General features: G+C 40.7%; 1 protein-coding gene across 1 annotated transcript in view; it reads right to left on the reverse strand.

Moving 5' to 3' along the window:
* Positions 1 to 27,861, reverse strand: part of LOC101156497 (transmembrane protease serine 9) — a 133,974-nt gene that overhangs the window by 81,775 nt on the left and 24,338 nt on the right. The window lies entirely within an intron of this gene.

The raw sequence follows: 27,861 nt of genomic DNA on the forward strand, positions 1-27,861 counted from the left end.
GATTTACACAGACATCGTGTTAAAAATGGGAGTAAAAGCAAGTATAAATTTGATTTGTTACACAAACATAATGTTAAGGAAATGAGTAAAAGAAAATATCAGATTAATGTTACTCATAGAGAAAATGTTAAAGCACTGAGTTCTAGAAAATATCAGAGTAATGTTACTCATAGAGAAAATGTTAAAGCACTGAGTTCTAGAAAATATCAGAGTAATGTTACTCATAGAGAAAATGTTAAAGCACTGAGTTCTAGAAAATATCAGAGTAATGTTACTCATAGAGAAAATGTTAAAGCACTGAGTTCTAGAAAATATCAGAGTAATGTTACTCATAGAGAAAATGTTAAAGCACTGAGTTCTAGAAAATATCAGAGTAATGTTACTCATAGAGAAAATGTTAAAGCACTGAGTTCTAGAAAATATCGTCAAGATCCTCACTTTAGGAAAAGTGTGTTGGATGGGATGAAATTGAAGCGACAATTGAATAAAAAACAGTTGGAAGAGTTTGATGTTGTTATGAAACAATTTTTGGATAAAGTTAAAGATGGACCTGGGTTTGTTTGTTGTGTATGTCATAGGTTGTTATTTGAACATCAAGTATTACATTGTAAAAAAGAGTTGTACAGTAATGCAGGACTTGGACTTATCGCTGATCAATGTATCACTTCTGGTTATTTGCATATCTGCAATGCAAACTGCTCAAAAAATTGTGAATGGATGAAAACATCAAGAAGCAAATTGTGGATTTGTTACACGTGTCATGCTAAAATCAAGAAAGGTAAAGTACCAGCTGAAAGTGTTAAAAATAACTTAGAACTTGAACCTATACCAGCGGAATTGGCATGTTTAAATCAATTAGAACAACATCTAATAGCGTTACATATTCCATTTATGAAACTGTTAGCATTGCCCAAAGGTGGACAGAATGGCGTGCATGGACCTATTACTTGTGTTCCTGCAAATACTGAACAAACAACTTATTTGTTACCACGCATGTCTATTGAGGGTTCTCTTGTGCCTGTGAAATTAAAACGGAAGCTTACTTATAAAGGACATTATGAATATCAGTATGTTGATACGGAACGTGTTAAGCAGGCTTTACAGTTTTTACAAACCCATAATTATTATTATAACAACGTGAAATTTAATAATGATTGGATTAATGGTTTTTGTAAAGAAACATCTGATGTGGTAGAAAAAGATGTTGAATGCACTGCAAATGTTGACGATTCAAATGTTTTAGGAGATGAACTTCTGCATGATAGACAGCAGCATTGCATGTTCCAGGACACTTGTCTAATGCCAGTAGACATTGGTCAAGAGGCTTTGGATCAATATTTTGATCACATTTTGAATGTAGCTCCCGCTGAAGGCAATAGTCCGGTGAAGTTGTTGTCCGATATTACAAATGAGGCTAAGTGTTTTCCTGTGTTGTTTCCTAAGGGTGGACCAACATATCATGATGGAAGACAACATCCTTTAACTCTATCACGATATTTTAACAACAGGATTCTTAATGCTGATTGTCGTTTTGCACAAAATGTGGAATATATTTTTTTTGCCCAATATATGACAGAATTAGAAAAGGTCGTTTCAAATGTTTCGATTGCAGTAAGAAAAGGTAAGTATAATTTTAAAAATAAACGAGTAGTTACTGGAGAGTTGTTGAAAAGTGATGATTCTATTAAAAGGATGTTGGAATTTGATGATGGGTACCGATTTTTAAAACCAATTAGAGGTACGCCAGCTTTTTGGCAGGCGGCCCAGAAAGACCTCATGGCTTGTGTGAGGCAGCTTGGAATCCCCACATGGTTCTGTTCATTTTCTTCAGCTGATATGCGTTGGAAGAATTTACTTTCCTGCATTCTGAAGCACGAAGGTAGAACTGAAACTGTGGAGCAGTTGGAATGGGCAGACAGATGTGAGCTTTTGCGTCGTAATCCTGTCACTGCTGCTCGGATGTTTGATTTTCGTTGGCATTGTTTTCTGAAAGAGGTTCTTATGTCGCCTGCATGTCCTATAGGAAAAATTAAGGATTATTTTTATAGGGTGGAGTTTCAGCAACGAGGCTCACCACATCTTCATTGCCTGTTTTGGATAAAGGATGCACCTGTAATTGACAGAAATACAGATGCTGAAGTGATTGCATTTATTGATCGTTATGTGACTTGTGAGTTACCATCAAATATTGACTTACTGGAAATTGTAACATCTGTGCAAAAACACTCTGAAACACATGCGAAAACATGTAAAAAAAAAGGAACTGTGTGTCGTTTTAATTTTCCTAGACCACCTTCTGCGCGTACATTCATATCACGTAGCACAAGTGCTGAAGAGACACAGTCTTGTCAATGTGTGTTATCACAGAAAGAGTCTTGCAACTGTAAAGAAAATGCACAGACACCGCAATTGAAGAAAAAAGAGGCTTCTGCATTGATTGCACACATTAAAGCTGCTCTCTCAACTGATGGGCCAACTTATGACAATGTTGAGGATTTGTTTGAATCTGTTGGGTTAAACCAAAGCACATTTGAAACTGCATATAACTGTTGTGCTCGGAAAACCCATGTTGTGCTGAAACGTCAACTTAAAGAAGTTTGGATTAATCAATATAGCAAGCCACTGTTAAAATGCTGGAATGCTAATATGGATATACAGTTTGTTGTCGACGCATACGCATGTGTTGTGTACATCATTTCTTACATCTCTAAATCAGAGAAGGAAATGGGTTTATTATTGCAGTGTGCACAAAAGGAAGCATGCAGGGATGGAAATGCTTCTGCCAAAGAGAGTCTAAAAACATTAGGCAGTACATATTTGCACAACAGAGATGTATCTGCTCAAGAAAGTGTTTATAGACTGACAAATGCACATTTGAAAGAGTGCTCTCGGAAAGTTGTGTTTCTTCCTGTTGGTGAAAATACTGTTAAAATGAGTTTACCGTTAAAAGTACTTAAAGAAAAAGCATCAAAGCATTCTGTTAGCACAGATGATATGTGGATGACAAGCATTGTGGATAGATATAAGAACAGACCTAAGAGTGATGATTTTCCTTCAATGTGTTTAGCAGTATTTGCTTCCGAATTTCGTGTGTTGTCAAAAAATGAAAGTGCTGCTAAGCGAATAAAGTTGAACAACAACACTGGATATGTTGTAAAAAGAACCCGCACACAACCTGCTGTTGTACGTTACGTTAAGTTCTCTGAAACAAAACAGCCTGAATTGTTTTATCAAAGCAATCTGCAGTTGTTTTTGCCATACTACAGCGATAGCCAGCTGAAACCTCAAGGTTTTGAAACGTATCAAGACTTTTTTCATAAGGGCACGATAAGACTTGGTAATTCAGGTCTGCAGTTGGTAAAGTCCGTGGTAACATTAAACAGAAGTAAATTTGAAATTGATGGTGATAAATTGGTTAATGCTCAGCAAGGGATAGATAATGCTGGTGTAGTTGAAGATGCCTGGTGTGAATTATGCCCTGAGCAAGAATTGGAAAGACTTGAGTGTCAAGAGTTGTTGCAGAACCAAAAAAGTGTCGATGATGAACAGGAATTTGATATTCCTGATTTAAGAGTTTCTGCTCAACATAGCCATTTCTTTCAACTGAATAACACAAAAATGCCTCGTAGTGATGGCTTGGCTTTAATTCGCTCTTTAAATGAAATTCAGATGGATATTTTTTACCAAGTGAGAAAATGGTGTGTGGAAAAGGTTTTGGGAAAAAAGCCAGAACCATTCCACCTGTTCATAACAGGAGGTGCAGGGACTGGTAAAACTCACCTAATTAAAGCAATAAAATATGAATCAAATAGACTATTGTCTCCTCTTTGTCGTCATGTAGATGACATCTGTGTTTTGTTGACGGCTCCCACAGGAATTGCTGCGTTTAATGTACAAGCAAGTACTATACACAACACTTTTTGTATTGGTAAAGATGTCCGCTTACCTTACACACCACTGGGTGAGGAAAAATTAAATTCTTTACGTGCCATTTACAGCAGTTTACAGATTTTGATAATTGATGAAATATCCATGGTAGATCATAATTTATTAGCATATATTCATGGGCGTCTGAGGCAAATAAAGCAAACTGGTAACTCTGCATTGTTTGGAAATGTTTGTATTATTGCAGTTGGGGATTTCTTTCAATTACCTCCAGTGAGAGGAAAACCATTGTATGTAGAAAATGTGGGTATGGATCTTTGGTGTGGTGTGTTTGAAATTGTTTGCCTAGAAACCATTGTACGCCAAAAAGATCAGGAATTTGCCAAATTACTCGGCAGAGTTAGGACACGATGCAAAGGTACTGAAATGTTAAAAAGTGATATCCAACAATTGAAGTCACGTGAAACGGGAGAAGGCAGCTCTGCTTTACATATTTTCCCAACTAATGGTCAAGTAAATCAACATAATTTAACCCATCTACACTCATCCTGTCCAGAGTATGTAACTATTAAAGCTCAAGATTATGTAAATTGTAAGGAAACAGGTAGACAAGTGTTACTAAGTGGTAATCATTCAAATGCTAACAATACTTGTCTAGCAGAAAGACTTCTTTTGGGGAAGAATGCACGTGTCATGCTCTGTAAAAATGTTGATGTGGCAGATGGTCTTGTCAATGGTGCATGTGGAATTGTGACTGATATTGTCTATAGAAACTCTGACTTTCCACAAATTGTTTTTGTGAATTTTGATAATAAAGACATTGGAAGACAACGGAAGAAACAGTATGAAAATCATCCAGGGCTTGTCTCAGGTTCTGTAGCCATTGTTCCAGAAGAGGAACGAGTCACAGGAAGAGGTGGTCTGAGACGTCAGTTTCCTCTAAAACTTGCTTGGGCTTGTACTGTTCATAAAGTTCAGGGTCTTACCATTGATAATGTTGTTGTGTCTTTGAAAAAAACTTTTGCTCCTGGGCAGGCTTATGTTGCATTAAGCCGCGTAACAAGTTTGTCTGGTTTAATTATTCAAGATTTTAAGGAACAGGCCATTTACTGTAACAAAACAGTTTCTGAATATGTGGCAAACATGCCTCAATATCTGATAAATAAAGAAAATCTCACTTCTAGTTCATGTGAATTCAGCATTTTCCTCATGAATGTGCAAAATTTACAGTGGCATGTAAAGGACTTAGCTTTGTGCACAAAACAGTTACATGTTAACTGCATAGCTGTAACTGAAACATGGCTTCCAAATGCACCTTTAACTGATGCATTGAACATCAGTGGGTATAATTTTTATAGTATGCCACGCTCACTGTCTTATAGTGGAGTAGATCCTAGACTGAATGTGATTAAAGGCTTAAAACATGGTGGTGTTGGAATGTACACCGTTGAAAATATCCTGTTTGAACATGTAGAGATACAAAATGTAGATATTGAATGTTTAGTGCACAGATTTATTACATCAAACATAGTCGTGGCAGTTCTGTATCGTCCACCATCATATGCCATTTCATTATTTAGAGAGAACCTTAAGAAATTAGTTGATCTTTTGGAGCCCCTGGGTGATACCATTGCTATAATGGGTGATTTTAATGAAAACTTAGTAAACTCTAAGACAATAACTGATTTCATGGCACATAAAGGTTTCATTCAACTGGTTTCTGAAAACACAACGTTAAAAAATACGATAATCGATCATGTGTACTTAAAAACAACAAACTATAAAGTCGAATGTACAGTTGTACAAACATACTTTAGTGATCATGATGGGGTTCTTTGTCGTTTTACACATGTAAGTGACTGTTGATGATTGTGGCAAAGGAGAAAGGGAGAGATGGCGACATCTTTATCTCTTTTAAGTCACAAATGTCTGACTTAATATAAAACGTCAAATGTTGAACTCAATACATGCTGGTGTCAGTTGTTGTGGCGAAGGAGAAAGGGAGAGATGGCGACATCTTTATCTCTTTTAAGTCACAAACGTCTGACTTAATATAAAACGTCAAATGTTTAACCAAATACATGCTGGTGTCAGTTGTTGTGGCGAAGGAGACGGGGAGAGATGGTGACATCTTTATCTCTGTTAAGTCACAACGTCTGACTTAAATTAAAACGTCAAATGTTTAACCAAATACATGCTGGTGTCAGTTGTTGTGGCGAAGGAGACGGGGAGAGATGGCGACATCTTTATCTCTTTTAAGTCACAAACGTCTGACTTAATATAAAACGTCAAATGTTGAACTCAATACATGCTGGTGTCAGTTGTTGTGGCGAAGGAGAAGGGGAGAGATGGCGACATCTTTATCTCTTTTAAGTCACAAACGTCTGACTTGATATAAAACGTCAAATGTTTAACCAAATACATGCTGGTGTCAGTTGTTGTGGCGAAGGAGACGGGGAGAGATGGTGACATCTTTATCTCTGTTGAGTCACAACGTCTGACTTAAATTAAAACGTCAAATGTTTAACTAAATACATGCTGGTGTCAGTTTTTGTGGCGAAGGAGACGGGGAGAGATGGTGACATCTTTATCTCTGTTAAGTCACAATCCTCTGACTTTATGGAAATATGGTTTCTTTTCCTGCATCATGAATACATATAAGGCATTACAAATTTACATTTTTTTCTGTAGTTAGCAATTGAGTAAAGAATCAAAATCCTTTTTTTGCATATTTCTAAATTTCAAACCATCTGATTTACAAACATATTACAAGTACTCAAAAAGTACTTCAGAAAGTAATTGAAATTTATGTATCTATTGCATTCCTATGGCCTAGTTATTCATGATGCAGGTTTTGCTTTCCTTGCCATGTGACTTCAAAAAAGCAAAAGACATTGGTAATGGTACTCCCAGTTACTGGGATGGGGTTCGATTCCCTACAATGTCCGTGTTCTGAGGTCACATAAACATTTTTTTAATGTCAGTGAATATATGTCTTCATGAATTAACTTTTTTAATCAGAGAAATTTCTATAAATCTCGCCATAGGAGAATCCCCACCGCACCCACCCAGACTAGAACATCAACGGGGTCCACTTCACAGCCGTGAGGCTGCAAAGTTAAACTCCAGCTTCCCCAGAAAGGGCAACAACCACAGACCAAGCCGACAAGCCCTGGCAGAAAAAATCCGCACAAGAAACACTGCAGTCTGTTCCAAAAAAATATATAGTTTTGCCATTGCCTTGCAGATCACAGTAAAAGTGATTTAGTTTTCCAGTAATGTCAGTCAAAACTGCAAGTTCAAATTTACCATATTCTTATTCATACTCACCATATTCAGCAGACATCTCTAATAGCACCTTGAAAATCCTGTGCTGTTTTGCTTTGCAGCTGAGGTTTTTTATGATTTTCACAATAGGAGTCATTATGTGTCCAGAGCCAATCACTTCTGCACATAAGGCCTGCTGGTGAATGAAGCAGCAGTAATGCAGACATTTTGGAAAGTCTGGGTCAGCTTTACAGTGAGTGATGAAACCTGTTTGTCTATTGATCATAGCAGGAGCCCCGTCTGCAGGTATGGCTACCAACTTTTCTAATGGTACCTTTTTCTGCACAAAAACTCCTTCACCGTGTTATACATTAAAACTCCTCTTGTAGTTGTCTGTTAGGGCAGTTGTGTCAATCATGTTAAATGTAGCTTGCAGCTCCAGAAACCAGAAGGAAGACTGAAGCCAAACGGTTCGAGCAGGGCGTTGTTCTTGGGGCGGTCGCCCATGCCAGGCGGTCGCACGTGCTCGGGCCCGCTAAATGCTACTTGTAGCTTTAATTATTATTATTCTTTTTCTTCCGACGGAAGAGTCGCCTTTTTGAGGCCTTTAACATACCCCAAAACTCACCAAATTTGGCACACACATCAGGAGTCGCGAAAAATTTCGTATTTTACAGGAGATTGGCATGGGCGCACAAAAACGGCTCGACAGCGCCACCTACAGTGACATTTGTCCCGAGCCCCCGCATATGCTTTAACATACAAGCTTGATTTTTTCAGGACATGTTCATCAGATGGAAACCTACAAAAAAGTCTCTTGGTACCAAGCTGTCAGTCGCACAGGAAGTCTGCTATATTGGTGTCAATATGTCATTTTTGCTCTATTTTGGACATTTGTAGGCCTCCTTCTAGAACGAACTCCTCCTAGAGATTTATGAATAATGACTCCAAACTTTGGTTTTGTAAACTAAACACATGTCCGATGTTAAATTGTGAAGCTTTTAAGTTTTTACGGTTGTTTGTGACCGTGGCTGCGCGTCAAAATTGGAGGTCGTTTCGAAAACACGCCATGAAAAGAAGAATGGCCATAACTCAGCCATGCATAATCTAATCTGATCCAAAATTTATGTGCATGATTGTAGTCTGACTCTGAACACATCTGCAGTGAAAGAATCTGGAAAAAGTGTAGCGCCACCTGCTGGCAAGAGGAAATGACATGTTTGACTTGGAGCATCACTGCTCCAAGTAGGATGAGCCGACAAACCTCAAAATGACATCCACCTGTTAAAAAGCCATTGAAGTTTACTCTGATAAAAAGCCATAACTTTCAAAGCGGGGGTGTGGTCGTGACAGAGCGGCGAAGTTGGGCGCCTCGCCGTGCACACAAAAGTTGCTCTCACGTGCACATTCCTTGTCCAATCTCACTGAAATTCGATGGAGGTGATGAGGCTTCCATTCTGAACCAATGGATATGACAATCTTGGACGAGATCTATAGCGCCACCTAGATATTGACAAATACATTTTATGTCACATTCTGACCTGTCTTTTCTCTGTGCTTTGTCCGATGTTCATAAAATTACAACAGGAGATACTCACAAGGGTTTTCTCTCATTGTGTAAAGTTTCATGGGTGTACACCTGACGGTGCCTGCGCAAGCCACCGCCAAACAGGAAGTGGTTGATTGCGTTGCAGTCAGATAATTAAAAATTCATAAAAAATCAGCCGTTTTTCTGACGAGGCTGAGATTTCAGAATGAAATTCCCCCATACATATCTCCAACTTAGATATACAGCACTCGCACGGGTGCACAAAAACGGCTCAATAGCGCCACCTACAATGTTTGTTTTCGCGAGCCCCGCCATGTTCTTTAACATACAAGCTTGATATTTACAGGACATGTTCATCAGATGAAAACCTACAAAAAAGTCTCTTGGTACCAAGCTGTCAGTTGCACAGGAAGTCTGCTATATTGGTGTCAATATGTCATTTTTGGTGTATTTTGGTCATTTGCAGGCCTCCTTCTAGAACGAACTCCTCCTAGAAATTTGTGAATAATGACTCCAAACTTTGGTTTTGTAAACTAAACACATGTCCGATGTTAAATTGCGAAGCTTTTAAGTTTTTACGGTTGTTTGTGACCGTGGCTGCGCGTCAAAATTGGAGGTCGTTTCGAAAACACGCCATGAAAAGAAGAATGGCCATAACTCAGCCATGCATAATCTAATCTGATCCAAAATTTATGTGCATGATTGTAGTCTGACTTTGAACAAATCTGCAGTGGAAAAATATGGAATAAGTGTAGCGCCACCTGTTGGCAACAGGAAATGACATGTCTTACTTGGAGCATCACTGCTCCAAGTAGGATGAGCAAACGCACCTCAAAATGACATCCACCTGTTAAAAATCCATTGAAGTTTACTCTGATAAAAAACCAAATCTTTCAAAGCGGGGGTGTGGTCGTGACAGAGCGGCGAAGTTGGGCGTCTCGCCATGCACACAAATGTTGCTCTCACGTGCACATTCCTTGTCCGATCTCACTGAAAATAAATGGATATGATGAAGCTTCAATTCTGAACCCATGGATATGACAAGTTTGGACGAGCTCTATAGCGCCACCTAGTTATTGCATGGGGCACATTCTGCCCTGTATTTTCTCAGTGCTTTGTCCGATGTTCATAAAATTACAACAGGAGATACTCACAAGGGTTTTCTCTCATCGTTTAAAGTTTCATGGGTTTACACCTGACAATGATTGCGCAAGCCACCACCAAACAGGAAGTGGTTGATTGCGTTGCAGTCAGATAATTAAAAATTCATAAAAAATCAGCCGTTTGTATCACGAGGCTGAGATTTCAGAATGAGAGGCCTCTTACATATCTCCAACTTAGATACACAGCACTTGCATGGGTGAACAAAAAACGGCTCAATAGCGCCACCTACCATGTTTGTTTTTGAGAGCCCCGCCATGTTCTTTAACATACAAGCTTGATTTTTACAGGACATGTTCATCAGATAGAAACCTACAAAAAAGTCTCTTGGGACCAAGCTGTTAGTCGCACAGGAAGTCTGCTATATTGGTGTCAATATGTCATTTTTGCTGTATTTTGGTCATTTGCAGGCCTCGTTCTAGAACGAACTCCTCCTAGAGATTTTTGAACAATGACTCCAAACTTTGGTTTTGTAAACTAAACACATGTCCGATCTTAAATTGCGAAGCTTTTAAGTTTTTACGGTTGTTTGTGACCGTGGCGGCGCGTCAAAATTTGAGGTTGTTTCGAAATCACGCCATGAAAAGAAAAATGGCCATTACTCAGCCATAAATAATCTAATCTGATCCAAATTTGTTGTGCATGATTGTAGTCTGACTTTGAACACATCTGCAGTGGAAAAATCCGAAACAGGTGTAGCGCCACCTGTTGGCAACAGGAAATGACATGTTTTACTTGGAGCATCACTGCTCCAAGTAGGATGAGCAAACACACCTCAAAATGACGTCCACCTGTTGAAAAACCATTGAAGTTTACTCTGATGAAAAACAAATCTTTCAACGCGGGGGTGTGGTCGTGACAGAGCGGCGAAGTTGGGTATCTCGCCATGCACAAATGTTGCTCTCACGTTCACATTCCTTGTCTGATCTCACTGAAATTAAATAGATTTGATGAAACTTCCATTCTGAACCCATGGATATGACAATTTTGGACGAGCTATATATGTTCATAAATGATCATGAAGCATGATCATATAATCAAGCTTCATAGGAAATCAGCCGTTTGTCTCAGGAAGCTGAGATTTCAGAATTAGATGTGTCTTACAAAGCTCCACGTTTGAAAAGCAGCACTATACGTATGAGAAACATTTAACCACCTTAATCACCCTATTGTGCTGAAAGCAAATTTTTGGACATTTTGACTCAAGCAAATATTTTTATCATAACTTCTGTTTAGTTTATCAGCACCAAAATAAAAAATATTTACATTTATAAAATGAACTGGTCAACTCTAGGATTTTATTTATTCAATCTTACATCCTCAAGCTTTTCATCAGTCTCCCCTGCTGCAGGAGTGGTGTTAGCCCCCCCCCCACCCCCCGGCTGTGTGCTCACATGTAAATTAGCCAGGAGTGGCAGACAGAAAGTAGAACAGTTAGAAAGCCTAGTTCAACACTAAAATACAGCAATTTCCTTTGTTTTGTTTGTCTTTTATACATCCTTAGCACTAATCATTGCTTTTTTATTCATCCAAAATACAATTAACTTTATATTTTATCTTTTTTTTTTTTTTACAAACAAAATATATGAATGTGCTCCAAAACAAAACCCAGCCTCAGTACACTCCTACAGATGTAACATCAGACAGTAAATGTCTCTTTTATGCTTTTTTAATCAATGCTGCAACTTCTTTTCATTTCCTTTCAATACATCCAAAGAAATTAAACTACAACGACAACAAACACAACATATAGCAAATGTCTCTAAGAAGATTGTGTATATACAATATGTACCACCTTTAAACACCAAATAAATAACAAATCTTTCTAATAAAATCACAAAAAATGGAACACAAAATGTAAAACCCAAATTAGAAATTGCAATTTTAAAAAGATACATTTTTCAGCAGCTTTTCAAAATCAATCACATATTTTACTCTTCTGTGGATGAAACAAAGAAGTCCAGAGCAATGTAGCCACTTCTCCAAAGTCTCTGTCACCTTCAGTTTTACACAAAGTCTGTGAAAATCCACCATACATTGGTCACATGTATTCAGAGACCTGCTAAAAGTCCACAATTGTAAAAGCTCTTATATAGACAACTGTTTGTTTGCTTGGAGCTCTAAATATAAAAAAATGCTTTTCTATCACCTAGACACAGATGGAGAACCATATCAACTGGATTAGTAACAGGGAAACATGTTTAGGTTTAAACTTACATCAATAGACAACATGAAGCTGTTCATCACATTTTTGACCTAAACATGTAAACACATCCTTGGCTCTGCGGTTAGGAAATGGTACTTGGGAATCTCTTCATACCAGGAGCCAGCCTGAACATTGGAACATCACCACAGTGCCCATCCAGACTGGGACAGCAACGGGGTCCACTTCACAGCCGTGAGGCTGCTGTGTTTAACTCCAGCTGTCCCAGCAAGGGAGACAACTGCAGCAACATCCACTGACCAAGCTGACAAGCCCTGGCAGAAAAGATCCCCACAAGAAAAACACTGGCTCAGGCAGGCTGGTCAATAAAAAAATATAGTTTTGCCAATGTCTTGCAGCTCGCAGATCAAGTGGTTTAGTTTTCCAGTAATGTCAGTCAAGAATGCAAGTTTAGATTCACAATGTTCATATTCACCATATTCAACAGACATCTCCTCCAATAGCACCTTAAAAATCCTGTGCTGTTTTGCTTTGCAGCTGAGGTTGTTTACGATTTTCAGAATAAGAGTCATTATATGTCCAGAGCCAATCACTTCTGCACATAAGGCCTGCTGGTGAATGACGCAGCAGTAATGCAGACATTTTGGAAAGTCTGGGTCAGCTTTACAGTGAGTGATGAAACCTGTTTGTCTATTGATCATAGCAGGAGTCCCATCTGCAGTCACTGCTACCAGCTTTTCTAATTGTACCTTTTTCTGCACAAAAACTCCTTCACCGTGTTATACATTTCAACTCCTCTTGTAGTTGTCTGTAAGGGCAGATGTGTCAGGAGTTCTTCTCTTGTGGAAACCAAAAGCTATGCTGTACTGTTGCCGTCCACAGACTCATCACACTGGACGTTAACCACCTTCACTTTGCAAGATCCCGGTCCAGCTAATTGGCCAAGTTATCAGACATAGCTGACACTCATCTAGACATTGTAGTGAAAATTGAATGAGTTCTATTGTTCTCATCCTTAGGGACAGTGATAGCAATTATCATCATTGCTTGTTTCTTAATCTGATAAAAACCTTCTTCTACTTGATGAGAAAATGAGCAGGTCTAAACGAGGCTTAGATTTAAGAATTTTTTTCATGCTATATGCATAAGTCTTTGTCCTTTAAGGCAACAGATTAAAGTACCCCCCCCCCCCCCCCCCCCCCCACAGGCTGCTGTCATATTAACATTAGCTTGGAGCTCCAGAATGGACAAGAAAAAACGACGAGAATGGCTCGAGCAGGGCGTTGCTCACGGGGCGGTCGCTCATGCCAGGCGGTGGCACGTGCTCGGGCCCGCTAAATGCTACTTGTAGCTTTAATTATTATTATTATTATTATTATTATTATTCTTTTTCTTCCGACGGAAGAGTCGCCTTTTTGAGGCCTTTAACATACCCCAAAACTCACCAAATTTGGCACACACATCAGGAGTCGCGAAAAATTTCGTATTTTACAGGAGATTGGCATGGGCGCACAAAAACGGCTCGACAGCGCCACCTACAGTGACATTTGTCCCGAGCCCCCGCATATGCTTTAACATACAAGCTTGATTTTTTCAGGACATGTTCATCAGATGGAAACCTACAAAAAAGTCTCTTGGTACCAAGCTGTCAGTCGCACAGGAAGTCTGCTATATTGGTGTCAATATGTCATTTTTGCTCTATTTTGGGCATTTGTAGGCCTCCTTCTAGAACGAACTCCTCCTAGAGATTTATGAATAATGACTCCAAACTTTGGTTTTGTAAACTAGACCCATGTCTGATGTTAAATTGCGAAGCTTTTAAGTTTTTACGGATGTTTGTGACCGTGGCGGCGCGTCGAACTTGGAGGTCATTTCGAAAACACGCCATGAAACGGAAAATGGCCATTACTCAGCCATGTATAATCCAATCTGATCCAAAATTGATATGCATGATTTTAGTCTGACTCTGAACACATCTGCAGTGAAAGAATCTGGAAAAAGTGTAGCGCCACCTGCTGGCAAGAGGAAATGACATGTTTGACTTGGAGCATCACTGCTCCAAGTAGGATGAGCCGACAAACCTCAAAATGATGTCCACCTGTTGAAAAGCCATTGAAGTTTACTCTGATAAAAAGCCATAACTTTCAATGCGGGGGTGTGGTCGTGACAGAGCGGCGAAGTTGGGCGCCTCGCCGTGCACACAAAAGTTGCTCTCACGTGCACATTCCTTGTCCAATCTCACTGAAATTCGATGGAGGTGATGAGGCTTCCATTCTGAACCAATGGATATGACAATCTTGGACGAGCTCTATAGCGCCACCTAGATATTGACAAATACATTTTATGTCACATTCTGACCTGTCTTTTCTCTGTGCTTTGTCCGATGTTCATAAAATTACAACAGGAGATACTCACAACGGTTTTCTCTCATTGTGTAAAGTTTCATGGGTGTACACCTGACGGTGCCTGCGCAAGCCACCGCCAAACAGGAAGTGGTTGATTGCGTTGCAGTCAGATAATTAAAAATTCATAAAAAATCAGCCGTTTTTCTGACGAGGATGAGATTTCAGAATGAAATTCCCCCATACATATCTCCAACTTATATATACAGCACTCGCACGGGTGCACAAAAACGGCTCAATAGCGCCACCTACAATGTTTGTTTTCGCGAGCCCCGCCATGTTCTTTAACATACAAGCTTGATATTTACAGGACATGTTCATCAGATGAAAACCTACAAAAAAGTCTCTTGGTACCAAGCTGTCAGTTGCACAGGAAGTCTGTTATATTGGTGTCAATATGTCATTTTTGCTGTATTTTGGTCATTTGCAGGCCTCCTTCTAGAACGAACTCCTCCTAGAGATTTGTGAATAATGACTCCAAACTTTGGTTTTGTAAACTAAACACATGTCCGATGTTAAATTGCGAAGCTTTTAAGTTTTTACGGTTGTTTGTGACCGTGGCTGCGCGTCAAAATTGGAGGTCGTTTCGAAAACACGCCATGAAAAGAAGAATGGCCATAACTCAGCCATGCATAATCTAATCTGATCCAAAATTTATGTGCATGATTGTAGTCTGACTCTGAACAAATCTGCAGTGGAAAAATATGGAATAAGTGTAGCGCCACCTGTTGGCAACAGGAAATGACATGTGTTACTTGGAGCATCACTGCTCCAAGTAGGATGAGCAAACGCACCTCAAAATGACATCCACCTGTTAAAAATCCATTGAAGTTTACTCTGATAAAAAACCAAATCTTTCAAAGCGGGGGTGTGGTCGTGACAGAGCGGCGAAGTTGGGCGTCTCGCCATGCACACAAATGTTGCTCTCACGTGCACATTCCTTGTCCGATCTCACTGAAAATAAATGGATATGATGAAGCTTCAATTCTGAACCCATGGATATGACAAGTTTGGACGAGCTCTATAGCGCCACCTAGTTATTGCATGGGGCACATTCTGCCCTGTATTTTCTCAGTGCTTTGTCCGATGTTCATAAAATTACAACAGGAGATACTCACAAGGGTCTTCTCTCATCGTTTAAAGTTTCATGGGTTTACACCTGACAATGATTGCGCAAGCCACCACCAAACAGGAAGTGGTTGATTGCGTTGCAGTCAGATAATTAAAAATTCATAAAAAATCAGCCGTTTGTATCACGAGGCTGAGATTTCAGAATGAGAGGCCTCTTACATATCTCCAACTTAGATACACAGCACTTGCATGGGTGAACAAGAAACGGCTCAATAGCGCCACCTACCATGTTTGTTTTTGAGAGCCCCGCCATGTTCTTTAACATACAAGCTTGATATTTACAGGACATGTTCATCAGATGGAAACCTACAAAAAAGTCTCTTGGGACCAAGCTGTCAGTCGCACAGGAAGTCTGCTATATTGATGTCAATATGTCATTTTTGGTGTATTTTGGTCATTTGCAGGCCTCGTTCTGGAACGAACTCCTCCTAGAGATTTTTGAACAATGACTCCAAACTTTGGTTTTGTAAACTAAACACATGTCCGATCTTAAATTGCGAAGCTTTTAAGTTTTTACGGTTGTTTGTGACCGTGGCGGCGCGTCAAAATTTGAGGTCGTTTCGAAATCACGCCATGAAAAGAAAAATGGCCATTACTCAGCCATAAATAATCTAATCTGATCCAAATTTGTTGTGCATTATTGTAGTCTGACTTTGAACACATCTGCAGTGGAAAAATCCGAAACAGGTGTAGCGCCACCTGTTGGCAACAGGAAATGACATGTTTTACTTGGAGCTTTACTGCTCCAAGTAGGATGAGCAAACACACCTCAAAATGACGTCCACCTGTTGAAAAACCATTGAAGTTTACTCTGATGAAAAACAAATCTTTCAACGCGGGGATGTGGTCGTGACAGAGCGGCGAAGTTGGGTATCTCGCCATGCACAAATGTTGCTCTCACGTTCACATTCCTTGTCTGATCTCACTGAAATTAAATAGATTTGATGAAACTTCCATTCTGAACCCATGGATATGACAATTTTGGACGAGCTATATATGTTCATAAATGATCATGAAGCATGATCATATAATCAAGCTTCATAGGAAATCAGCCGTTTGTCTCAGGAAGCTGAGATTTCAGAATTAGATGCGTCTTACAAAGCTCCACGTTTGAAAAGCAGCACTATACGTACGAGAAACATTTAACCACCTTAATCACCCTATTGTGCTGAAAGCAAATTTTTGGACATTTTTACTCAAGCAAATATTTTTATCATAACATCTGTTTAGTTTATCAGCACCAAAATAAAAAATATTTACATTTATAAAATGAACTGGTCAACTCTAGGATTTTATTTATTCAATCTTACATCCTCAAGCTTTTCATCAGTCTCCCCTGCTGCAGGAGTGGAGTTAGCCCCCCCCCCCCCCCCCCCGGCTGTGTGCTCACATGTAAATTAGCCAGGAGTGGCAGACAGAAAGTAGAACAGTTAGAAAGCCAAGTTCAACACTAAAATACAGCAATTTCCTTTGTTTTGTTTGTCTTTTATACATCCTTAGCACTAATCATTGCTTTTTTATTCATCCAAAATACAATTAACTTTATATTTTATCTTTTTTTTTTTCACAAACAAAATATATGAATGTGCTCCAAAACAAAACCCAGCCTCAGTACACTCCTACAGATGTAACATCAGACAGTAAATGTCTCTTTTATGCTTTTTTTAATCAATGCTGCAACTTCTTTTCATTTCCTTTCAATACATCCAATAAAATTAAACTACAATGACAACAAACACAACATATAGCAAATGTCTCTAAGAAGATTGTGTATATACAATATGTACCACCTTTAAACACCGAATAAATAACAAATCTTTCTAATAAAATCACAAAAAATGGAACACAAAATGTAAAACCCAAATTAGAAATTGCAATTTTAAAAAGATACATTTTTCAGCAGCTTTTCAAAATCAATCACATATTTTACTATTCTGTGGATGAAACAAAGAAGTCCAGAATAATGTAGCCACTTCTCCAAAGTCTCTGTCACCTTCAGTTTTAAACAAAGTCTGTGAAAATCCATTATACATTGGTCACATGTATTCAGAGACATGCTAAAAGTGCACAATTGTAAAAGCTCTTTTATATAGACAACTGTTTGTTTGCTTAGAGCTCTAAATATAAAAAAATGCTTTTCTATCACCTAGACACAGGTGGAGAACCACAACAACTGGATTAGTTACAGGGTGGCATGTTTAGGTTTAAACTTACATCAATAGACAACATGAAGCTGTTCATCACATTTTTGACCTAAACATGTAAACACATCCTTGGCTCTGCGGTTAGGAAATGGTAATTGGGAATCTCTTCATACCAGGAGCCAGCCTGAACATTGGAACATCACCACAGTGCCCATCCAGACTGGGACAGCAACGGGGTCCACTTCAGAGCCGTGAGCTGCTATGTTTAACTCCAGCTGTCCCAGCAAGGGAGACAACTGCAGCAACATCCACTGACCAAGCCGGCAAGCCCTGGCAGAAAAGATCCCCACAAGAAAAACACTGGCTCAGGCAGGCTGGTCAATAAAAAAATATAGTTTTGCCAATGTCTTGCAGCTCGCAGATCAAGTGGTTTAGTTTTCCAGTAATGTCAGTCAAGAATATAAGTTCAGATTCACCATATTCATATTCACCATATTCAGCAGATATCTCCACCAATAGCACCTTAAAAATCCTGTTCTGTTTTGCTTTGCAGCTGAGGTTTTTTTTATGATTTTCACAATAGGAGTCATTATGTGTCCAGAGCCAATCACTTCTGCACATAAGGCCTACTGGTGAATGACGCAGCAGTAATGCAGACATTTTGGAAAGTCTGGGTCAGCTTTACAGCTTACAGTGAGTGATGAAACCTGTCTGCAGTCACTGCTACTGGCTTTTCTAATGGTACCTTTTTCTGCACAAAAACTCCTTCACCGTGTTATACATTTCAACTCCTCTTGTAGTTGTCTGTTAGGGCAGATGTGTCAGGAGTTCTTCTCTTGTGGAAACCAAAGGCTATGCTGTACTGTTGCCGTCCACAGACTCATCACACTGGACGTAAACCCTCTGCACTTTGCAAGATCCCGGTCCAGCTAATTGGCCAAGTTATCAGACATAGCTGACACTCATCTAGACATTGTAGTGGAAATTGAATGAGTTCTATTGTTCTCATTCTTAGGAACAGTGATAGCAATTATCATCATTGCTTGTTTCTTAATCTGAAAAAAACCTTCTTCTACTTGATGAGAAATTGAGCAGGTCTAAACGAGGCTTAGATTTAAGAATTTTTTTCACAATATATGCATAAGTCTTTGTCCTTTAAGGAAACAGATTACAGTCCCCCCCCCCCCCACAGGCTGCTGTCATATTAACATTATCTTGGAGCTCCAGAATGGACAAGAAAAAAACAACGAGAATGGCTCGAGCAGGGCGTTGCTCACGGGGCGGTCGCTCGTGCCAGGCGGTGGCACGTGCTCGGGCCCGCTAAATGCTACTTGTAGCTTTAATTATTATTATTCTTTTTCTTCCGACGGAAGAGTCGCCTTTTTGAGGCCTTTAACATACCCCAAAACTCACCAAATTTGGCACACACATCAGGAGTCGCGAAAAATTTCGTATTTTACAGGAGATTGGCATGGGCGCACAAAAACGGCTCGACAGCGCCACCTACAGTGACATTTGTCACGAGCCCCCGCATATGCTTTATAGTACAAGCTTGATTTTAACAGGGCATGTTCATCGGATATAAACCTACAAAAAAGTCTCTTGGGACCAAATTGTCAGTCGCACAGGAAGTCTGATATTTTGATGACAATATGTCATTTTTGCTGTATTTTGGTCATTTGCAGGCCTCGCTCTAGAACGAACTCCTCCTAGAGATTTGAGAGTAATGACTCTAAACTTTGGTTTTGTAAACTAGACACATGTCCGATGTTAAATTGCAAAGCTTTTAAGTTTTTATGGATGTTTGTGACCATGGCGGCGCGTCAAAATTGGAGGTCGTTTCGAAAACACGCCATGAAAAGAAAAATGGCCATTACTCAGCCATAAATAATCCAATCTGATCCAAAATTGATATGCATGATTGTAGTCTGACTCTGAACACATCTGCAGTGAAATAATCTGGAAAAAGTGTAGCGCCACCTGCTGGCAAGATGAAATGACATGTTTTACTTGGAGCATCACTGCTCTGAGTAGGATGAGCCGACACACCTGAAAATGACGTCCACCTGTTGAAAAGCCATTGAAGTTTACTCTGACAAAAAACCATAACTTTCAATGCGGGGGTGTGGTCGTGACAGAGCGGCAAAGTTGGGCATCTCGCCACGCACACAAAAGTTGCTCTCACGTGCACATTCCTTGTCCAATCTCACTGAAATTCAATGGATATGATGAAACTTCCATTCTGAACCCATGGATATGACAATCTTGGACGAGCTCTATAGCGCCACCTAGTTATTGCATGAGGCACATTCTGCCCTGTATTTTCTCTTTGCTTTGTCCGATGTGCATGAAATTAAAACTGGAGATACTCAGAAGGGTCCTCCCTCATCATGCAAAGTTTCATGGGTGTACATCTGACGGTGCCTGCGTAACAGGAAGTGGTCGATTATGTGCACCCAAATAATAGAAATTTATTAAAAATCATCCGTTTGTCTCAGGAAGCTGAGATTTCAGAATAAGATGCCTTTAATAATTTCTAGCTTTGATATGTAACACTATAGGGTCTACGAGAAACTTCATCACTTGATTTTTTTAATGAAATTTTGGACTGAACAAAGATTTTTAGCATAACTTCTGTTTAGGTTATCAGCACCTAGACTTCAACTTTCATAGGCATTTATGTGCTACTGCTTCCTAAAAAAATTCAGAATGATTGAAGTTACAGGTGAACTTTTATTCAACATTTCATCCAAAAAGGTCCGAAAACGTCTTTTTAGGCAAAACTGCAAACACCTATTTTTTTTCATAACTTAATCATCATATATCAACACCATTTATTTTGTTAAATGTAGGGATCTGTGTTTGCTGCCTTCCATATTTTTTTCAGAAGTCCAGGTGAAACAGATGATTTTTAAAAAATCCTGATTCATCCCAAAACCTGTGCTTTTTCCGTCTGGACTCCAAACAAGTGTGTTTTAAAATTACTTATGCTTCAAATATCCACACCAAGTTTCACACGCATATAGCTGAACATGTCTAAGTGCTTCTTGAATATTCTTTACAGATATAAAATGAACTGGTCAACTGTAGGATGTCATTTCCTCTTACATGCTTCAGGCTTTTCCTCATGCTGCAGCCTGCTCCTCAATTTGCCCTGTTGCTGGAGTCAAATTTCACCCCCCCCCCCCACACACACACCAGCTGCCTGTTTATATGCTAACTAACCCAGAAGTGAGGTGACAATAGTTTAGACACAAGAGGGAGGGCAGACTGCTTTTTCATTTGTTTTGTATGTCTTTCATAGATTTTTATGAATAATCATTGCTTTTCTAGTCATGTAAAATGCAATTTACTTAATATTTTATCTTTTTTTTTTACAAACAAAACATATGAATGTGCTCCAAAACAAAACCCAACTCTCAGTACAGTTCTACAGATGTAACATAAGACTTAGACAGTAAATGTCTCTTTTATCCTTTTTTAATCAATGCTGCAACTTCTTTTCCTTAATATAAATCCAATGAAATTAAACTACAAAACCAAAAAACACAACCTATAGCAAATTTCTCTAAATAAATTATGTGTATATACAATATGTAGCACTTTTAAACAAAATAATAACAAATCCTTCCAATACAAGCACAGAAAAATGGAACACAAAATTTAAAACCCAAATTTGAAATGGCAATTTTAAAAAGATAATTTTTTCAGCCTGCTAAAAGTGCACAATTGTAAAAGCTCTTTTATATAGACAACTGTTTGGTTGCTTAGAGCAGTGTTTTTCAACCAGTGTGCCGCGGCACACTAGTGTGCCGTGGGAGATGGTCAAGTGTGCCGTGGAAAATTGCCCTCATTAACTGATCTAAAAGCATTTCCCATCTCCAGGAAATCAGCTCTTTGTTCATCCAAACAGGTCCTGATAAAACACTGAGTAGTTAGGAATATAAACGATCATAAAATACTTTTTTCTTTGTGTTAATTTGATTCTATTAAAGACATTTTGATAAGAATGACGGTAACGCGAAAAAGCTGCAGCTATAACTGTGTAAGGAAAAGTCCCGCAGCTTTTACTGTCTCCACGACTCCACCAATCATTCTTGAAGGCTTAATCACATGTCATCAGTCTGACCAATCAGAAGTGGTTAAAGTCTCCACTTCCTTGTTCCAAATTAGCTCATAACTCAGTCAGTTCCGACAAAAACACCAGCTAAAGCTCGTCTTTAGCGGTGTAGTTTTCCACAGAATCCGGTATCAGACCGTGGAACAAGTGAACAAAACCATGAAGCTCAGAGACGCGAGTCTTTCTGCCGTTTTCTCGCAGTTTTCACACTACATCTCCCATGATGCATTGGCTTAAAGGGACAGCGTCTTGAAAACACAACGAACATACAGCTTGTATGTAACTTAACTTTTATTACATCTCTTAGAAAAACATCTGCAACTTCCTCCTTTTTCTGCCACAATTATCACAAAAATGCAAGTCAGATTGCCGGGGGGGGGGGGGGGGGGGGGGGGCTGTAGATCAAAACAGACTATGAGTTTCTGCTTTCTTTTTTTTTTGGGGTGCTGGTGTGCCGCGGGATTTTTGTCAAGGTTAAAGTGTGCCGTGGCTCAAAAAAGGTTGAAAAACACTGGCTTAGAGCTCTAAATATAAAAACAATGCCTTTATGGACGTGGCACGGATGGCACGGATGTTCAGCAGGGTAAACCCCAGGAAAGAGGCGGGACCTGATGGAGTTCCCGGAAAGGTTCTGCGGGCCTGCGCCGATCAACTCTCCCAGGTCTTCACAAAATCTTCAACCTGTCGCTAGCTCAGGCTTTCATCCCTGCTTGCCTGAAGTCATCCACTATCATCCCGATACCCAAAAAGTCCTCATTCACAGCCTTCCTCACGGACTTCCGCCCAGTTGCACTCACTGCTGTAATCACAAAGTGTCTGGAGCGGCTGCTCCTGGGACACATCAAAGACTCCCTCCCTCCAATCTTCGTCCCCCACCAGTTTGCTTACAAAGCAAACAGATCAACGGATGATGCCATTTCCATCACCCTCCACACTGCGCTGAGCCACCTGGAACACAGAGACACCTACGCCAGGATGCTCTTTGTGGACTATAGCTCAGCCTTTAACACAATCATTCCTGACATTCTGGTCAACAAACTGTCTGAACTAGGACTCCACCCACTCACCTGCTCGTGGATCAAGGACTTCCTGACAAACAGACCACAGACAGTCAAACTTGACCCCCACCTCTCCTCCACCCGGACGCTGAGCACAGGCTCCACACAGGGATGTGTGCTGAGTCCTCTTCTGTACACACTGTACACAGCAGACTGCAGACCAGCCCACACCAGCAACACCGTGGTGAAGTTTGCAGACGACACTACTGTGGTGGGGCTGATCTCTGGGGACGACGAGACGGCCTACAGAGACGAAGTCCTGAAACTCTCAAGGTGGTGTCAGGCTAATAACCTCATCCTGAACACCACCAAGACCAAGGAGATCATCCTGGACTTCAGAAAAAACAGAACAGATCCACCCCCACTCTACATCGATGGAAACTGTGTGGAGAGGGTCCACAGCTTCACCCTCCTGGGCACCACCATCTCTGCTGACCTCACATGGTCTAACAACACCATGACTGTCATCAGGAAGGCCCAGCAACGCCTGCACTTCCTGAGAAAACTTAGGAGGAACGACGTCAGCCAGGAGCTGCTGGTAACGTTCTACCGCTCAACCATTGAGAGCATTCTGTCCTATGGCATCACAGTGTGGTTTTCCCACTGCACTGAAGCAGAACGGCAGAGTCTCCAGAGAGTGGTAAAGACAGCGCAGAAGATCATCGGCTGCCCTCTCCCCTCACTGAAGGACATTTACCAGTCTCGCTGCCTCAGCAGAGTGACTAGCATCACCACTAACTCCACCCATTCTGCTTTCCCTCTGTTTGAACTGCTGCCCTCTGGAAGGAGGTACAGGTCCATCAGAACCAGGACAAACAGACTAAGAAACAGCTTTTTTCCACAGGCAATTATCATACGGAATGCACATACGTCCACCAACCACACCTCACTCTAATTTTACTCCACCTGCAGGTGGATCACAGACTTCCTGACGGACAGACAGCAGTATGTGAGGCTGGGGAAGCTCGTCTCAGATACTCGGACCACAAGCACCGGATCCCCCCAGGGCTGTGTCCTTTCACCCCTGTTACTCTCCCTGTACACAAACAGCTGCACAGCTGGTCACCTGTCTGTCAAACTCCTGAAGTTTGCTGACGACACCACACTCATCGGCCTCATCTCTGACGGAGATGAGTCGGCCTACAGGAGTGAAATAGCCAGGCTGGTGTCATAGTGCAGCGCTATCAACCTAGAGCTTAATGCTCTGAAGACAGTGGAGATGACAGTGGACTTCAGGAAGGCCCCAGCCCCCCTCCCCCCTGTCATCCTCTGTGACTCCCCGGTGACCTCTGTGGAGTCCTTCTGCTTCCTGGGAACCATCATCAGCCAGGACCTCAAGTGGGAGCAGAACATCAGCTCCATCACTAAGAAGGTCCAGCAGAGGATGTACTTCCTGAGGCAGCTGAAGAAGTTTCACCTCCCTGAAAAGATGCTGGTAGACTTTTACACCGCCATCATCGAATCCACCCTCACGTCCTCCATCACAGTCTGGTTCGCTGCGGCTACGGCCAGAGACAAGGCCAAGCTGCAACGCGTCATCCACTCAGCAGAGAAGGTGATCGGCTGCCACCTCCCGTCTCTCCAGGAGCTGCACATCTCCAGGACCTGGAGGCGGGCAGCCAGGATTGTAGCCAACCCCTCTCATCCAGGACATAATCTCTTTCGGCCCCTCCCTTCTGGCAAGAGGCTCCGGTCCATCAGGACCAGGACCTCGCGCCACAAGAACAGCTTCTTCCCCACTGCAGTCAGCCTGCTGAACAGTACCCCAACTCCCCCAGGTGACCCCCCTCCCCCCCCCCCCCCCGCCCACCAAAGGACTGTCGGTGCCACTTACAGGCCCCACCATCCCAGCCCATCTGTGCTCCCACTTTAATTCACCTTACTCTACTGTATATAGTGTGTTGTTGTTGTTAACTTAATTTTTAACTTATTCTTAATTGCACTATACACCAAGTCAAATTCCTCGTTTTGTAAAGTGCGCTCTACTGAACCTGGCAATAAAACTTTTTCTGATTTCTGATTCTGATTCTGATTCTATTAATCATTGTTTTTTATTCATTCAAAATGCAATTAAATCAATATTTTATCTTTTTTCTTTTCCTTTTTCTTTTTTTTTATCTCTTATATCCTTTTTTATAATCAATGTTTGAACTTCTTTTCCTTTCTATTGTCATGGTTTCAGTTTGTTGTCTTTTTTTTCGCTTTAGTTCTTGTTCTGTCTTGTTTGGTTCTGTTTCCTGTTTTATTTTGAAAGGTTTCCTGTCTTGTCATGTTTCTTGAGTTTTACTTCCTTTGGTCCCCATCTGCCCTAATCGTGTTCACCTGTGTCTTGTCTGCCCTGTCTGTATATAAGTCTTGTCTCTGCCTTCCTCCTGTGCTGGTCCATTAACTTCTGCTCATGTTGATCACGTCTTCTTGTCTGGCGTCCATGTCCCTTGCCATGCCACAGTAAGTTTTTGTTTTTAGTTTTGTCATCCTGCTCTGCAGCGCTTTTTGTTAGTTAAATAAACCCACTTGCCCTGAACCCGTTTGCCTCCCGTCTCTGCGCCTGCGTCCTACCTGCTCTCGAGCCTCCCCCCCACACGACATCTATACATCCAATGAAATTAAACTACAAATCAACAAACACAACTGATAACAAATGTCTCTAAAAAATGATGTGTATATTTGCAGAACCTTAAAAACACCAAACAAATAACAAATGCTTCCCAATTAAAGCACAAAAAATGGAACACAAAATGTAAAACCCAAGTTAGAAATTGCAATTTGAAAAAGATACTTTTTTCAGCAGCTTTTCAAAATCAATCACCAATTCTACTCTTCTGTGGATGAAACAAAGAACTCCAGAACAATGAAGCCATTTCTCTAAGTCTCTCTCACCTTCAGTTTTAAACAAGGTCTGTGAAAATCCACCATACATTGGTCACATGAACTCAGAGACCTGCTAAAAGTGCACAATTGTAAAAGCTCTTTTAAATAGACAACTGTTTGTTTGCTTAGAGCTCTAAATATAAAAAAAATGCTTTTCTATCACCTAGACACAGATGGAGAACCATATCAACTGGATTAATAACAGGGTGGCATGTTTAGACAACATGAAGCTGTCCATCACATTTTTGACCTAAACATGTAAACACATCCTTGGCTCTGCGGTTAGGAAATAGTATTTGGGAATCTCTTTATACCAGGAGCCAGCCTGGCCATTGGAACATCGCCACAGTGCCCATCCAGACTGGGACAGCAACGGGGTCCACTTCAGAGCCGTGAGCTGCTGTGTTTAACTCCAGCTGTCCCAGCAAGGGAGACAACTGCAGCAACATCCACTGACCAAGCTGACAAGCCCTGGCAGAAAAGATCCCCACAAGAAAAACACTGGCTCAGGCAGGCTGGTCAAAAAAAAATAGTTTTGCCATTGTCTTGCAGCTCGCAGATCAAGTGGTTTAGTTTTCCAGTAATGTCAGTCAAGAATGCAAGTTCAGATTCACAATGTTCATATTCACCATATTCAACAGACATCTCCTCCAATAGCACCTTAAAAATCCTGTGCTGTTTTGCTTTGCAGCTGAGGTTGTTTACGATTTTCAGAATAAGAGTCATTATATGTCCAGAGCCAATCACTTCTGCACATAAGGCCTGCTGGTGAATGACGCAGCAGTAATGCAGACATTTTGGAAAGTCTGGGTCAGCTTTACAGTGAGTGATGAAACCTGTTTGTCTATTGATCATAGCAGGAGTCCCATCTGCAGTCACTGCTACCAGCTTTTCTAATTGTACCTTTTTCTGCACAAAAACTCCTTCACCGTGTTATACATTTCAACTCCTCTTGTAGTTGTCTGTTAGGGCAGATGTGTCAGGAGTTCTTCTCTTGTGGAAACCAAAAGCTATGCTGTACTGTTGCCGTCCACAGACTCATCACACTGGACGTTAACCACCTGCACTTTGCAAGATCCCGGTCCAGCTAATTGGCCAAGTTATCAGACATAGCTGACACTCATCTAGACATTGTAGTGGAAATTGAATGAGTTCTATTGTTCTCATCCTTAGGGACAGTGATAGCAATTATCATCATTGCTTGAATTTTTTTCATGCTATATGCAAAAGTCTTTGTCCCTTAAGGCAACAGATTACAGCCCCCCCCCCTCCCCCTCCCCCCAGGCTGCTGTCGTATTAACATTAGCTTGGAGCTCCAGAATGGACAAGAAAAAACGACGAGAATGGCTCGAGCAGGGCGTTGCTCACGGGGCGGTCGCTCGTGCCATGCGGTCGCACGTGCTCGGGCCCGCTAAATGCTACTTGTAGCTTTAATTATTATTATTATTCTTCCGACTTTTCCGTCGCCTTTTTGAGGCCTTTAACATACCCCAAAACTCACCAAATTTTGTATACACATCAGGAGTCGCGAAAAATTTCATATTTTATAGGAGAACGGCATAGGTAAACAAAAATGGCTCGATAGCGCCACCTGCAAAATTTGTTTTCGCGAGCACCTCCATATGCTTTATAGTACAAACCTGATTTTAACAGGGCATGTTCATCGGATGGAAACCTACAAAAAAGTCTCTTGGGACCAAGCTGTCAGTCGCACAGGAAGTCTGATATTTTGATGACAATATGTCATTTTTGCTGTATTTTGGTCATTTGCAGGCCTCGCTCTAGAACGAACTCCTCCTAGAGATTTGAGAGTAATGACTCCAAACTTTGGTTTTGTAAACTAGACACATGTCCGATGTTAAATTGCAAAGCTTTTAAGTTTTTATGGATGTTTGTGACCATGGCGGCGCGTCAAAATTGGAGGTCGTTTCGAAAACACGCCATGAAAAGAAAAATGGCCATTACTCAGCCATGCATAATCCAATCTGATCCAAAATTGATGTGCATGATTGTAGTCTGACTCTGAACACATCTGCAGTGAAAAAATCTGGAAAAAGTGTAGCGCCACCTGCTGGCAAGAGGAAATGACATGTTTTACTTGGAGCATCA

The sequence above is a fragment of the Oryzias latipes genome, chromosome 8 (genome assembly GCF_053564925.1).
Source record: "Oryzias latipes strain Hd-rR chromosome 8, Olatipes_Hd-rR_3.1".
NCBI lineage: Eukaryota > Metazoa > Chordata > Actinopteri > Beloniformes > Adrianichthyidae > Oryzias > Oryzias latipes.